We start from the raw sequence: 15802 nt of genomic DNA, 5'->3' as shown, positions 1-15802 counted from the left end.
TTATATTACAGATTTTTTTGCATGCATCGTCGCACCGTTACACTATAACTGCAACATTCCCTATGTTTCGGAAACATACATGATGTTGCAAAATTCTAATAATTACGATGTGTGGGACTATCCGACACGTAATTAGCTCTCAACATGATGGATCATGAGGCGTAGATCCGTCGGTTGATTATAAACATTTACTATAGAAAAAGGGGTTGCTACGCGTCCGCCGGCTGATCTTTTAAAAAGATCAGTCGGGTCGAGAGCCGTCCGATTGTGTATGCGTGAGCCGTCAGTTCCTCTTCTCTTATTTCTTGTAACAATGTTCTTGTTGTACAATCTCTTTTTCTCTAATTTCTGCAACAAGATCCTTGTTGCGGAATCTTTCTCTAATCTAATTTTTGCAACAATACTTCTTCTAATTTCTGCAACAAGACTCTCGTTGCGGAATCTCCAGTTGTCTAATTTTTTGTAGAAATAACTGTAGAATATTTTTTGCGACAGAGTTTCTTATATAATTTTTTCTGCAACAAAGATCGTGTTGCGAAAACATTTGTAGATTTTTTTTTGCAACAAAAGGTCATGTTGCAGAAGTGTTTTTAAAATTGTTTTACAGTAAAAATCATGTTGCAGAAATGTGTGTATTTTTTTTGTAACAAATGCTTTGCTGTAGAAAATTTGTGCAACAAAGATAATGTTGTAGAAAATTTGTGCAACAAAGATAATGTTGCAGAAACTGTACAGCGGCGACGGCGTGCCTTGCGGAGGTCGGCCGGCGGACGGTGCAGTTCGTGCAGTTCGTGGACGGCATGCCTTGAAGAAAGGAAGAAGGCAAGAAAAAAAGATGTGGCTGGAAGCAATCAAGCGGGAAGATAAGGCACGATGCGAAGCGGTGTGCTGACCCACTTGGACACGCGTCTCCCGTGCGAGGCGGCGGATGAGGAAGAGAATATCCGTCGGTTGACGCTGAGAGTTTTCCTTTTTTCGTGGGTTTCAAGTTTTGTATGGTTTTCTCCAGGTTTCTTGTTAGAAAAAGAGGGCTGCTACGCGTCATCATGCGGCTAAGCGGCGTTCTTCACTTCTGCAACGGAGGTAATGTTGCAGAAACATTTGCATTAAAAATCTTTGCAACAAAGGTGATGTTGTAGAACTTTTTTGCAACATAGGTCAAATTGCAGAATTTGTTTCATCTTTTTGCAACATAGATACTATTGTGGAAGAAACTTTTGCAACAAAGGTCATGTTTCAGAAAACTTTTACAACATAGGTCTGGTAGCAAAAAAAAATCTTTCTCTTTTTGCAAGTTGCGAACGAAACTTTTGCAACAAAGATCATGTTGCAGAAATCTTTTGCAACATAGGTAAGGTTGCAAAAAAAAAGACAATATAGATACTGTTGTGGAAGAAAGTTTGTAACATAAGTGATGTTGCTGAAATGTTTACATTGGGGGTGATGCTCCACAAACGTCACCCAACAACATCTACCTCGCGTACATTTTTGTGTACAAGGACGGGATGTAACTTTTGCAACGGAGGTATTATTGCTGATTTTTTTTAAAACAGAAATGACGTTGCAGATTTTTTTTTTCACGCAATGTAGATGATGTTTTTTTTGCGGGTGGTGCAATGTAGATGATGTTACACAAGAAAGCTCTGAAACATGAATATTGTTGCAGGAATTTTTCTTGCAACAAGAAGAACGTTGTGAAATAGAAGTAAACTGTTGGGAGCCGCTTGCGAATCTTCAGCTTGAAGCAATGAGCTAATCTGGTTTCCAGACGTGGCCTGCAATCCTAGAGCCTATTCATTAGGGATAAGAAAAAAAAAAGCAGTGGTGCTTGGCCCATGTGGACACGTGGCAGACAGGAAAGGTGGTGGATGAGTGTTGGAAATCCACCGGTTGAGGAAAATCATTTCCCATAAGAAAAGTGCTCTCTCGGCTTCTTCAGGTGGAATTTTTCTTATAATTTGTTCCTTTGTGATATTTGGATTTTGCATTAACTCATCCTAATCTCTCTTTTTTTTATACTCTGAGTAGTATTGCGTCTTCTTCTGTTGTTGTTCCAGCAGAGCAGATTGTCCTTCACTATCGTCTTCATCCTTTCGGCCTGCTTTCTCACGACAACCTTGTGATTCTTATCCGACCTCTGGACCGTTATTTATCTCGGGTTTTCGACCTATCCTGTGTGCCTGGTCGACTTCTTTGGGTATGTTTTGTCACATTTAGTCTTCCATGATTTATTCATATCTATCCTTTTATGTTTTTGCCTCCTGTTCGATTAATGTGGTCTTTTTTCTTGAGTGTTCCCTCTGCTCTATGTTGATTCTGTGCAAGCTGACTTTAATAAGAGGAGGAGAAAGTTTCTTTGGAGACATTGATCAGGCAAAACTAAGAGTAAGTATATCGACCATTTTTCTATTTTCAAATTTTCTTCTCTTTGCTCATTTAATTGATGGACACCGTTGTGTTTTCAGTCAAAAAACTTCACCTCCATTTTCCAAAGATCACATTGATTTGCTGGAAGATAGTTGCTTCTAGCTAGCTTTCGTTCAGGCTATGATATTCAGTCCTCAGTTTTCCCTAATAATTTTGTAGATTCAAACAGAAATTATGCCGCTACGTCTCCATTTCTTTTCAAAGTAAAAAAAGAGGCTACCAAAAAACATGCCTTTTTACAAAGGATATGCCGGTCAAATTTGGAGCAATTCTTGTAAAATCAAACCAAGTTTTTGTGTGTGCTTAGGGTCTATCAGGTTATGTACACAAGCTAGATGCATGCAAAACCAGTACTGGTGGTATCTACTTTGTCTCATGGCATGGTGGAAAAGACATTTCTATGGAACACCATTCTTAGGTCACTGAGGTCAGATACTCGAATTGTTCTTGTTGTTGCTTCACTTCTATTGCCTGGTGGACGAACTGGACATTCCCGATTTAAAATACCTATCTAGACTGATCATGATACTATGTGTTATATCTCTAGAGGCTCTCATCACGCTACACTAATTGAGAAGGCTAATTTAATTTTATGTGATGAAGCCCGAATGGTTCACCGTCATTGTTTTGAGGCTGTCGATAGAACTTTTATAGATATATTGTCTGCCAATGATCCTGCAAAATCTGCACTTTCATTTGGTGGAAAGGTTGTTGTTCTTGGAGGAAATTTCAGGCAGATATTGCCAGTTGTAGAAGGAGGTACAAAGAATGATATTATTGGTGCATCTTTAATTATATCTTCCCTATGGAGGCATGTGAAGGTCTTAAAGTTGACTGTAAACATGCGTCTTTCTCAACCAAACTTATCCATTCAGTCACGAGAGAAGCTATCTAAATTTGCTGATTGAGTCCAAGATATTGGAAATGCACGTGTTGCTGCAGTGCCAAATTCTACAGAGAATTCAACTTCCGTGATTAATATTCCAGATGATATGCTCCTGCCACCTTCGTCTGTTACTATTTCTTATTTCTGCTGCTGTTGACAGTGTGTATGATTCGTTCTTCTTTAATTATTCTGATCCTGCCTACTTGGCTGAGCGTGCCATTCTATGTCCCACTAACACTATTGTTGAGGATATCAATGATGCTGTCTTCGCCCGTGTTCCTGGGAATTTTAAGTATTTTTTCAGCTATGATGCAATTTCAAAGACAACAGACCATGTGGGTGATGACGATCTTCTATTTCCACCGGAGGTTTTGCATTCCATAACCATTAACAATTTTCTAGAGCATGAGATAGTTCTTAAAGTTGGGGTTCCTGTCATGCTTTTAAGAAATATGAACCAATCTCTCGGTTTGTATAATGGTACACATTTGTTAGTTACAAGAGTTGGAGAAATATTATTGAAGGTGACGTACTTACTGGAAGTAGTAAAGGTCAACGAGTTTGCGTTCCTCGATTGTTCTCAATGCTCCAAGCACAAAATGGCCGTTTACCTTACGGTGTTGCCAAATTCCTGTTCGCCTTTGTTATAGTATGAAATAAATAAAAGCCAAGGCCAGACACTATCCAAACCGTGTGTTTATCTTCCAAAACCTGTATTTTTCCATGGACAATTATATGTTGCGATCTCACGTGTTACATCTAGAGAAGGGCCAAAGTTCCTTATTAAAGATGATCGTGGTGTTGTAATATTGTCTATAAAAAGATCATCAGCGCACTCTAGATCAAATCTCATTCCTCTATGACAGTAAGTGTTCTCTGAATCTTATTACTCTTTCTCTCTCTGTCACTTTGTCACCCCTGTTTACGAGTACATTGTTACCATCTTGCAGGATGTGTACCATAATCATTGTCTACGTCCCTTTCGTTGTTGTGTGCTTTGGATGGCCCAGTTTTAAAAGTAATATGTGTTGTTTTCTTCAAGTGTTTTACATTTGCAGCAAGTACTTACATGGTACAAATAATCATCGTATGTATGAGCGAACGACCAAAGGGAAAAATCAATCCACACATACATTTTATATTCAGACTAATATGTCCGAAGAGAAAACTTAAATCACACCCGCTAACAATAAGCAAAAAATGATTGATTATTCATTCTTTTCCCTCCTTCTGATCCAAACTACAAAAAAGTACAGCTGCAAAAGGTAATACGAAAGGTAATATCTGTAAGACTTAATACGACAATATCTTCATTGTTACCTTTCGTGTTAATCCAATTGATTGATAATAATATGTAATACTCTGAAAGACTTAATACGAAAGGTAATATTTTCTACTTTGCACAAATATTTGTTCCACTTTATTCCCTTTTTATTAAAGAATAATTTGATCTCTGATTTTTCATCCACCAACATGTGTTTTGCAGTATCAGTTGTCAAAGCTTATGTGGCCAACGGATGTCTTCGAATGATTACCGAAAAATACTTTCATCCCGCTTTATAGATAAAGCAAAGAGAAATGTTTCCCGACGGCGCGCCGGCAGAACGCTTTGGTCGGTCGTGCGCGTCGTGCGATCCCCGCGCATGGACCCTCTTCTTTTTTTTGTTACGAGGCGTTATTTTTGCTATAACCGTGTATGTTTTTTTGCGACTACCAATAGGATTTTTTGCTGCAACAGAAAGCTGCATCAACGTTAGTTTGTAACCCGAGTTTGTCGGATTTTCTTGCTACAACCGGTGTTGATTTTTGCTACAACCGGTATCAATTTTTGTTACAACGTTCACTAAAAAAGCTGCATGCACGTTCGTTAGAGTTGCAACCCGAGTTCACTGGATTGTTTTGCTATAACCCATATTTTCTTTTGCTACCACGCATCATCAGCGTCTTTTTTAGCTACGATCACGTTGATATGTTTTTGCTACAATCATATTTTTGTTTCATCCGTGTCCGAAATTTGTTACATTGCTTTTTATTTTTGTTATCATCGAGGATTTTTGTTGTATGGACAGATCTGACGATCAAACTGGATTCAATCCGGCCGATCCGACGGCTCGCGTGCGGCCAGTCGAAAGTTTTGACCGACGCGGCGACGCAGATCAACACCCTAAAGCAAACCATCGAAGCACAACATCTGACAACAATCATAACATCACACACACGCCAAACTGGAAGTAGCACAACACAAGGTTCAAAAATTATGGACACGGCACAACAAGCCCAAAGAAAAAGAAACAACACAGCGGCGCGACATTGAGGAGGGCACACTAATACAGCTCCAGAGGTGGTGGAGGAAGCGGCGGTGTCAAGCGAAGAGCCATCGCACAAAGACGAAAGATGATGGTGTTGATGGCGTCTCAGTCCACATGATGGCTTGCCGGGACGATCCCAGCTTTTACAATAAGTTTTAACTATCTCGGTCCTGCCAAGGAAATGGGTGCACCTCCAGGTCAAGTTCCTTCGAAAGATAATTAGGATCATTCAACCACGTATCAACTGTAATAATCTCCCTATTCTCACGAGGCAAAATCCACAGGATGCCCCTTGTCCTAACAGCCCCTCCGTAACAACCGCATCCCTCGATGCGCTGTCCTCTGTTGCGTCCTCTGAGATTGTATATAAGTTCAATCATTAATGAAAGAGATCAACAGAGTTTACTTTTACATCACGATGGTTTTCCCTCTTGCTGAGTTCTAACACCAACGAGCAAATTGGACACACGACTATCAGCACAACGGAGCTCACCCGACTTGGCCAACACTCGAGTACAATAATTGTCCTAGCTAAAAACTAAGAAGGATTGATGAGGCGGACAAGCCACGTCAATACGCACAGCAGAAGAGATGTTCATGGAGCCACCCGTTTCTTTTCTCGCGACCCGCGACTCCTAGGGTTCCCGCCGCCGCCGGCCGTCCCCGCCCCCCTCCCCCCCTCCCCCTCCCGGATCCGCCCCGGGCCGCCTCCCCGGGAGGTGGCTGGGGCGGCGCGAGCTCCGTGCCTCTTCGGCCTTCCTCCTCCTCCTTCCCTTCCTGCCGCCGCCCCCGGCGCTTGGTCGGGTGGTGTTGGCGGCGGCGGGACTGCCTGTCCCCGCGCGCGCCTCCTTGCCCGGGATATGGGGGCGGCGGCGGTGCTCCTCGGCTCGACGACGGTCCGGCGACGCGTGAGGTGGTGGTGTTGCCCCTTGGCGATGAGACGGCGTGGTGACGCAGGTTGGCCGGTGGCGCGTCCCCGGCCCAGATCTAGGCCCTGTGGGGCCCATCTAGGTCCTAGCGGGCCGGTTCCCGGCGTGGCTTCATCGTCGTCTGTGTGGTGAGGAGGAGGAGCAGCTCGGACGTGGGGCGGCAACGCCGAAGGCGCGTCTGCTGCAGCGCGATGGCGGGAGCTTTACGGGCGTGGAGAGCCCGGCCGGGCCTGTGGGCCCACGGGCCTGGCATGCTCCTGCTATTGTGCCCGGTCGGCTGCCGTCGTCGACGGTGGAGGTTGTACCCTCCCGCGTGCCGACGGTGTTGTGGCCCTAGTCCCGGCTCCTATTCCCCGCTGTGCAGGCCTCACTTCATGGTGTCGTGGTGAGACGGCGTGGAGGCTTCATGACCGCGGTGGCACAAGATGGTGGTCGCTTTGGTGGCAAGCTTTGGAGCATCTGAGGTGAAGGTTGGGATCGGGGGAAACCCCTGTCGGCCTGGCCGACACCGACGCGGCGACGCTTGTGGGTGCCGCCGGACCTTCCTGGAGGGCGTCGAGGGCGACCCTTCCTCTTGCCTCGTCAAGTACCGGGAGAAACCCTTGGCAACAGCGTCGTCATCGTCGCGGTCCTTCTTGGAGGTGTTGATTGGTACCGGTGCTTCGAAGCCTTGGAGCTTGGTGGGAAATCTTCGGTGGACGCAGTGATCGTGAAGCTTCTTCGTTTTCGTTGATTCGCCGTTGTCGGCATTTTTTCTCTTGTTGTTTCTTTTTCGTTTCTTTTGGATGTGATTGTGCTGCTTCCGCCCTAGCACCTGCTGTTGACTGTATCGGTTGGTTGATTTGTAATACAAAGCGGAGGAAACCCTTTTTCGGCACGTCAATACACACACCATCCTCATTGCCACACGCAGCCTTCATAACCTGCCTGCGTCCAAAACAAGTACGTAGCATATAGATCATGATAAGGTACTACCTATCCAAAGCAGCCATCCTAGCAGTACGTGAAACAGCAATACTCCTCTCTCCGGGCACACCACGCTCGTTGGAAACTGTTTGAATAAAGATCGAGAGAGAAGTCGAGAGACAATAAAATGAATCAAGTGTACTTTTTAAAATGAATCAAGTATTTATACAAGGGAAGGAACGTCAATAAAGAGGCGTCTGTTCGGAGGAGGTGCCTGTCAACAGGAACCGACGCAGCAGTTTGCAACTGCCTGTGGTTAGTACAAGCAGGGATTGTCCCTTAATTACCATGTATTAATTAATCCTAACACTCCCCCTAATCAATGTTTGATCTTGTGAGCACACTCCATCTTGATAAAGATTCTTCTTAAAAACCCTGTAGGAAAAATATAAGGAGATAGGTGTTTGATCTGTTGTTAAAACTCCTTCAAACCTAGTGGGAAAAATAAGAAGAAAATGATGCAACATATAATGGTTATTGCCTCATTTAACTTAATATGAGAAACCCATAGAGTTTAGAGGACAATAAATATGTCGTATATACTTTCCTAAAAACCCCGGTGGGGAAAACAGAAAGTATGACATATGATCTCATGTTGATATTACCTCATTAAAAACCTTTATGAGAACCTGTAAAGTAAAACTCATGAAGGGAAAAAGAGTATAATATGATGCATTGAACAGGAACAATTCAGGAAGATACTCCCCCTGATTATTCTTGCAAATTTCGAAGCCGTCACATACTAATTTCATGAACATATTTCTGGAATATAAAAGTTGGTAGAGACTTCATGAATAAATCAGTCACATGATTTAACTTGCAAGATATGCAATATAGCCATATTGCTTATTACGTAACCTGTTTGCATCCGAACAACACAAGGGACATCATCGTTGAGATAATAGTTGGTGAATGTAGCCATGAGGTCTGTTTCAAAGACTCTTCATGAGAGGGCTACGACACCTAGTAGGAATACTAAGCTTGTCTATGATCTGTCATAGTGGGTATATGATCGATGTATCCAATGATATTGGTGTTTCGCATTTCTGTGAAACTGGAAAACCAGGACATGATGTTTGATGCCTTGGAGATATCGAAAGATATTCTTGAGTACCAATCAATTGCGTTTGGTGGATCCAATGGCATATGGAACGTTGAGTCCCAATATCTCATTTCCATCATCTCTTGGTCTAAATACATCTTTCTGTACGTCTAAAGAATGAACTACCATGAGAGTTATGGATGGATAAGATTTGTCCACAATGAATCTCTCCAATATATTATGGATATAGACAACATAGTATACCATAATGTATGAATGAATGTGCTCAAGTTGTAGTACCGAGCGGTATTTTGGTTTATCCAAATCCTTCATTTTAAACTCCGTCATTTAGATGATTACATGTGTCGTCATTGCAGACACACAAACATGAATAATCATCATTGTAGGAGTAATCCTTGTCTATAAGGAACTCACTACGTCGGTTGTACCATACGTACCGACAACAATAAGTCGTATGATGACTTACTGATTTTTACACAATGTATGTTGCATTTTGTATTTCGATTCAGAATTGAGGTTCCATCAGGAATCAATCATATATGTCTGAATCTAGTGATCCATATGTACATGCGATCACTACATCTATCAACTGCAGAGATAGATGATTTTGTACTGCCAATTATATAAGTTATCAGAAAGAGATTCCACCTCTGGAGAATAGTTGGGTATCTGCGTGAACCCTTGTGCTATAATACTTGCTCTTTGTTTCATCACCTTGTTGTTCTCAATTCTGTTTCCAGAAGATAACTGGAGTATGTATTGCTTACGAATACCTTCGACTATTGAGCAAGATTATTTCTATCTAGATTATACCCTTTGCTTGAGTTCAGTCTGAGTGTTGTTCACACTTTGCCATGGCCATGGTCTTTGGACCTGAATCATGTGAAAGGTTTTGCAATCTAGTTGAGAAATGTATGTCAACAATTGTAGACTTCCGATTATATGATTCTTCAGAATCTATATATCAATATATAGTTGATGGAAATATCGTTACCCATGGCGACTGCTCGCGATTTCCCAATGCGATTGAGTCTGGTATTCCGATGTCCCGGTCATTGTGTGCACTATGACCTGGGTTGGTGGAGGTTTCCCATCCACTGGGTGTATACTACCCATTAGGTGTCTGTCAACGTGAAGTTGACTTGCATTTACTGATTCAGAGGCCTTGATATCCTTGCTTGCGGGAAGCTGAATCCTGATGTACTTTTGCCATACATCTCCCCTGTTGCATCAAACGGGGAGTGGAGTGGCTTTTGTTGGTACCTCCACTCTTTCAGGCGTACTTTTGCGGGATTGTAGGATTATGTGACACCTTTATAGTCAGTAAATGAATTTGGTAGGTTATTTGCAATGTGTTGCAAATCTTCTGAACGCATGGTTCAGATCTTTGAGTACGTGGATTTGAGGCAGAAATGTGTTGAAAATTCCACTAATTTCCTGGCTTTCTTTATGGTACTTGAAATCTCCCCCTAATGCCTGGAAATGTTCCTCATTTAATCAGCATACTGGCCTTGAATAACTCCCTATGTGAGGGGCTCAAGGTATTGACGGTAATGCAGTTATTCCTCACATAGATCCCAACTATATGTTGAGGGGCCAATGATGTATGCTGGGTGGTGATATCGGTATGCAACCGAATTACCGCAGATGGGAAATACTTGGTAGATTTCCATGTATCAAAGATAGAGGGGGACTAATAGTATGCAGTTTGGTCATGAGCGTGTAAAACTTCATGACTCCAACGTAAAGTTGGTAAGTTGCAACTCCAAAGTAAAGATAATGCAATGAGCTTAACTCTTTGGATATAGGATTCTACCAAACCATTTTGAGTCTAGACATTAGGACAAATTGCTAAGACTCAATCCAAGGGCCATAGAGAAGGCACTCAAGAAGAATTCTGCAATGTTATCTGTTCGATTTGCTTGAAATCGATGTCAGGATAATGAGCCAATGGTTTCGTGTGGATAAAGCACACTTGAGACCAGATGTGTATTTTTAGAACCATGGAACACCTGAATAGTCTAGTCAATGAATGTGAAGAGCCACTTACCTCAACTTGATGCATTCAAGGAGTCTGAGTGGTTCAGCGTAGACTTTAAGGTGAGCGAGCCTTAAAATTAGCTTCCCTATGTCCCATGTAGTGCACATAAAATCCAAATATTGTTAGAATTTAGCATCATAATAATCATAAACTATTGGAATTGCTGATAGTTTCGGTTTCAACCCAATGTCTCGATGACCAAGGCGAGTATGCCAAGTTTGTCATGTACAAGACACTCTGGAAAACTATCTTATATGCAACATGTGCTACGGGTTGTGTCGTATGTGTAGTACAATCAATATGATACATAGAGAATGTGCTTGCCATATCCGTTGCATATGGTAAAGAGAAGTTATTTCTCTTTGTTGTCATCATAAGTTTCTCTATGGAAACTATTTTGACGGATAAATCTATAGTTTAGTAGGGTACGAGTTAAATCTGGGAAGCAATAAAGCATCCCGACATTATTCGAGTACCCACATGGATAGTAAATATGACTCGAGTTGAGCCAACAAATACCTCATCGCGTCTAGCGATTTTAAAACATCTCCTTTCTCTCGATGAGAGTGGAAACATTGGACTTCCCTAAGTATAGATTTTGTGGTGCATATGTCCACAAGGCACATGTCATCTTTCATCAGATTGACCCCATAGAAATCTATATATAGACATGAAGATTCTTAAGAAAATCACTCTCAGATATATAGAATACATACAAATGTATTTGTACCAAAGTGCTAATATAATATATTGTGATATACAATATATGATGACAACAATACTTTATGTTCTTATTAGAACATTGTAAGTGGACATAAATTATGTTGACCACTCGGGAGATTGAGAGACTAAACAATGTCTTCAAACATGTTAGTTGAGTCATATTCAACCACACGTTCTCCGTGTCCATAGGAACCCGTCATCACTAGTGATGTCGGGTTGAAGGTTGAAGTGAGCTTCAAACCTTTTCCCTTGAGTTCATTGTGTCCCAAGAATTACTGATACAGAATAACCAGATGCTGAGATCTGGATCTAATGCCTTATAATGTATAAGACAACATTTTTCTGTTAGCGGTGTGATCCTGACCAGAAGTGAATCCTGGATTGCACACATTATCCCACGAGACACAAGAGCGATCATGATGTCCATGGCCCAGATAGGGCAGTGGTAGCCATTGAGGGCGAGTGCCGCAAATTTTATAACCATATTTTACCGCTATGGGTAAACCAGAGATAAATTGCTAGATGTTGTAATGAACTTAGCAAAATCAATGTGTATTTCAAGAAGTTATCTTGAAACCATTAGTGTGAATCTCAAATTGCTAAATATGACACCTTGAAGATAATCTCCAAAATGGAGTAGATCTCGCAGCAATAGGGAGTATAATTTGATAAAATCAGTAGATACTCACTCGTAATGCCTTATGTCATGACTTAGTAAAATGTGTGGGAAAACACTTTGTAAAGCAATCATAATGTTCAAATTACAAAATGCAGGCTTTATCACTAATCATCGATAATCTGCGTAGGCGGTAGATCCATATGACTACCTTGTGATCCCAAGCATCAATTTGAAAAACAAAACTTCGAATTTTGCATCTTTATTTACAAGAAATTGAAAATCTCAATTGCAAATAGACGTATTGATCTCGACATGTGTTGAACATGGAAATAAATACATCATAGAAACATTCCAAAATACCTCGTACTCAATGGAGAAACAGTACTGCAGAGGTACTGAATTTATCTTTGCAAGAGATTAAAAATCTCAATTGCAAATGGACGTAATAAATCTCGACACGTGATAAGCGTGGAAAAATATTACATCAACTTAAGATCTGGAGTACATCTCAGTACTCAACAGATATACACTACTATTGTAAATGAATAGTAATGGCGTTGCAAACTTGATGTTCAAGTGAAAAACTTGAATTGTATAGACCTCAAATGAAATGAGATGGTCTTGTATCAAATTGCAAGATAATTCAGCGAGGTGAATTAATATTTTGCGAGGAAAATTGATCTCAATCGCAATGAGATTGTTTTGCGAGAGAAAAATTCTCAATCGCAAATCAGTATTGTATTTCACAGGTCTAAAACAGGGTGAAATCACTGCTAGAACAACTGCAAAATCACAATTAAAATAAGTTTTGGCCTATTCAAAAATAGGTAAAGCCGCAAGGGCTAGAGTGCAAAACTTGCGAATAGATAAAATTATCTATCTCTTTCTCACGAGCAGTTCCTGTGATTGGGGTTTCTCCCCTACAAGGCCGCGAGTATGCACCACCAGGCACCGGCTTGGCTCACCGGCGTGGGCTGCGCCAGGGACGCCGAGATGGACGTACGCCTACGGGAGCAGGGCGAGGGACACATCCGCTGCCGCCGCCATGGGCGGGCATGGCGAGCCGTGCCACAGACAGGTTCTCCGGAGGGCGTCGTCGTGCACGTGGGGGCCGAGCGGCGGGCGCGGATGAGCGGCCACAGGCGCTGTGCGGCTGGCCAACGGCGGGGCGAGGCCGGGCGGCCACGAGCGCTGCGGGCGCGGCCGGGCGCGAGGCGGCCACAGCATGGCGCTGCCGCCCGTGGCGCGGGCTCGGGCTGGCGTGGGCAGGCGGGGCCGGCCACGGCTTGCCGCGGGCGAGCGCGGCCAAGGCCTGACACGCCCATGGCCAGGCGCAGGGACGGGCGGTGAGACCACGGTGCGGGCGCTGCCACAACCAAGTGCAGGCGCGGCGCGACGCAGAGGTCGGGTGAGGTTGTTGCGCCGGGGCCGAAGGGCGCCGTTGTGGGGATGGAGTCCCTGCCGATGCCTCCACACCTTTCTCCAGCGATGGCCGGCGCACCACGGAGGAGCCGTCCTCGTCCGAAGAAGAGGCGATGTTGACGGGGTGCCGGAAGATGACACCAGCGGGCGACACCGCCTGACTGCGTCGTCCATTCACTCGATGGAGAGCAACATGCTGATAACTGTTTGAATAAAGATCGAGAGAGTATCCATTTTGTTTATTTTGCCACGCCTCGTAGATATGTTTGTTCATGCCAAATTTTTGCATGCACTTAGAACTTTTGACAATGTTGATCACAAAAAAAATTCAGAATTTTTTGAACATTTTTCGAATTTTTTCGATTTTACTGTTCACCCGAGCTCAAATGAGCTCGGGAGCAGAAAGTGCGTTTCGGAATCAATTGCTCTTTATTAGACTAGTAACAGTGCATGTGCAACGCACGTCTCCACAAACATAAAATTCAATTGAGTATAAAAATTTGAAATCATATTATTCGATGACCGCCTTATTATCTCTAAAGAAAAGAGGGAAGGGGGAATACAAACCTATCAATGTGAAGAACATACGATCAAACATATTTTTCGAGGGCACAATGATGGCTTAAGATGGTACTTCTCATATATGAGCAACATAAAAGCAGAGTTGTATTTTGAAAGATCTGAATTGTTCAGACATGTCTTAGTGCAGTAGATTCAGAGTTAAGCCTAAATAATAGTGCCCTGTTTTTCTGAAGAAGATCGTGTTTTGCATATGTTCAACATGAAAGCAGAGTTCCATATTGTGAGGTTTAGATTGTTCACATACGTCTTAGCGCAGTAGCTTCAGACATAAGCATGAACAAGGATGGTTTCTTTTTTCGAATAAGGTACTGTTGGTATATGAGCAACATAAAAGCATATATATACTTTCAGAGATACAAATTGTTCATACATATGCTTGGCCAAAGTCACGGTGCTGCATACATCGAAAATCAAAGAGTTCTTCGAAAGGTAACCTAGAAATTCAAATCCAAACATACTGGTACTACTATATCAGCCTATATATGTGGCCAACAGTTGCGAATGTAAATGAAGATCTTTGAGTCCTTCCATTGCTGCTGATGTTACACACCCCCATCCTGGAAAATATTCGAGTCCTTCCATTGTTGTTGTAATAAGTGACTTTCTGCTGCTATAAAAATGTCTCAAGTTCTGTTATGATACAATAGCACCTGCTAGGCGTACTAGAAGCCCCAACTAAACACATTATCAGAAAAGCTATAGCTTCAATTAAGCATAGTATATCAACTATCCACCTGATTCAGAACAACCATAAATAAGTAACAATGCTAAAGGGGCAAGCTTCCGGTTTTTCCTGTTTCTTGAACTTTGTTAACTGCCTGCAGTGGATAATTATGTACGATAGTAATTGAGCACGTGCAACGCACGTCTCCACCAACACACATAAAATCCGTCTGAATATAAAGTATAAATTTGTATTCTATAAATTCTGAAAAATGGAACAAGGCATGACAAAAAAAAAAGAATTGATACACAACAAAGTGTGTTTTTAACATCAACTCGTAAATGATGTCAATGATTCAAGAACATAACATCAGATGAACATAAATATACTGAATAATCATGCATGCAGGGCATGTCTCAAATAGTTTATACACTAAATCAAACATAAGGGACCTTACAAATTTTATGGTACAAGAACCAAGGGCACAAACTGAAGTGTTGCAATGCAACCTTAGAAAAACCAGATACATCTATTGTCTAATATGCGTAAGTAGTTCTCGCACAAAATGGCATGTCTTCTTCAGATTAGCCCCCTTAAACTTTGGTAAGTATATGAAATACTGGCATGAATGGAGGAAGCGGCTACTATTTCACATCATATTTCGAAACTTTGATGAAATGAAACCATCCATATCAATCAGTGCTTCAGGGTCAACGATGTTCATTCTATTGACCCGAGTGTGAATCAGTCAGATCATTTCATACAGACTCTGACGAGGAAAGTTTCCAACTGGCCATTCTTAGGTCATAGCAATGTAATTTAATGACCAGTACTTTCCTACCTTACAAGATGGTGCATATACATATAATAAGTTAATTCTAGAAGCAAAGTACCAGAAAATAGACTGTATTTACTTGTCGATCGTTTCATAGTTGTGAAGATTTCATACATAAGTTTTTACAGTACAACACCAGCTTAGAGCAAGACTTATTGTCTATATATGATGGAAATAGACTAACCATGAATAGCATCAGCCACAGAAGGAAATATGAACTTCTAAATAGATTATATGACCTCAGCTGTAATCTTATAACAGTAGATATGTGGTGTAAGCATGAAGTAAAGAAAAGTCCGGAACTTCGTTTCACAAAGTTGAAGCCGCGGGATTGCA

The sequence above is a fragment of the Hordeum vulgare genome, chromosome 3H, assembly GCF_904849725.1.
Source record: "Hordeum vulgare subsp. vulgare chromosome 3H, MorexV3_pseudomolecules_assembly, whole genome shotgun sequence".
Taxonomy (NCBI): domain Eukaryota; kingdom Viridiplantae; phylum Streptophyta; class Magnoliopsida; order Poales; family Poaceae; genus Hordeum; species Hordeum vulgare.
This window is presented reverse-complemented; position numbering follows the sequence as displayed.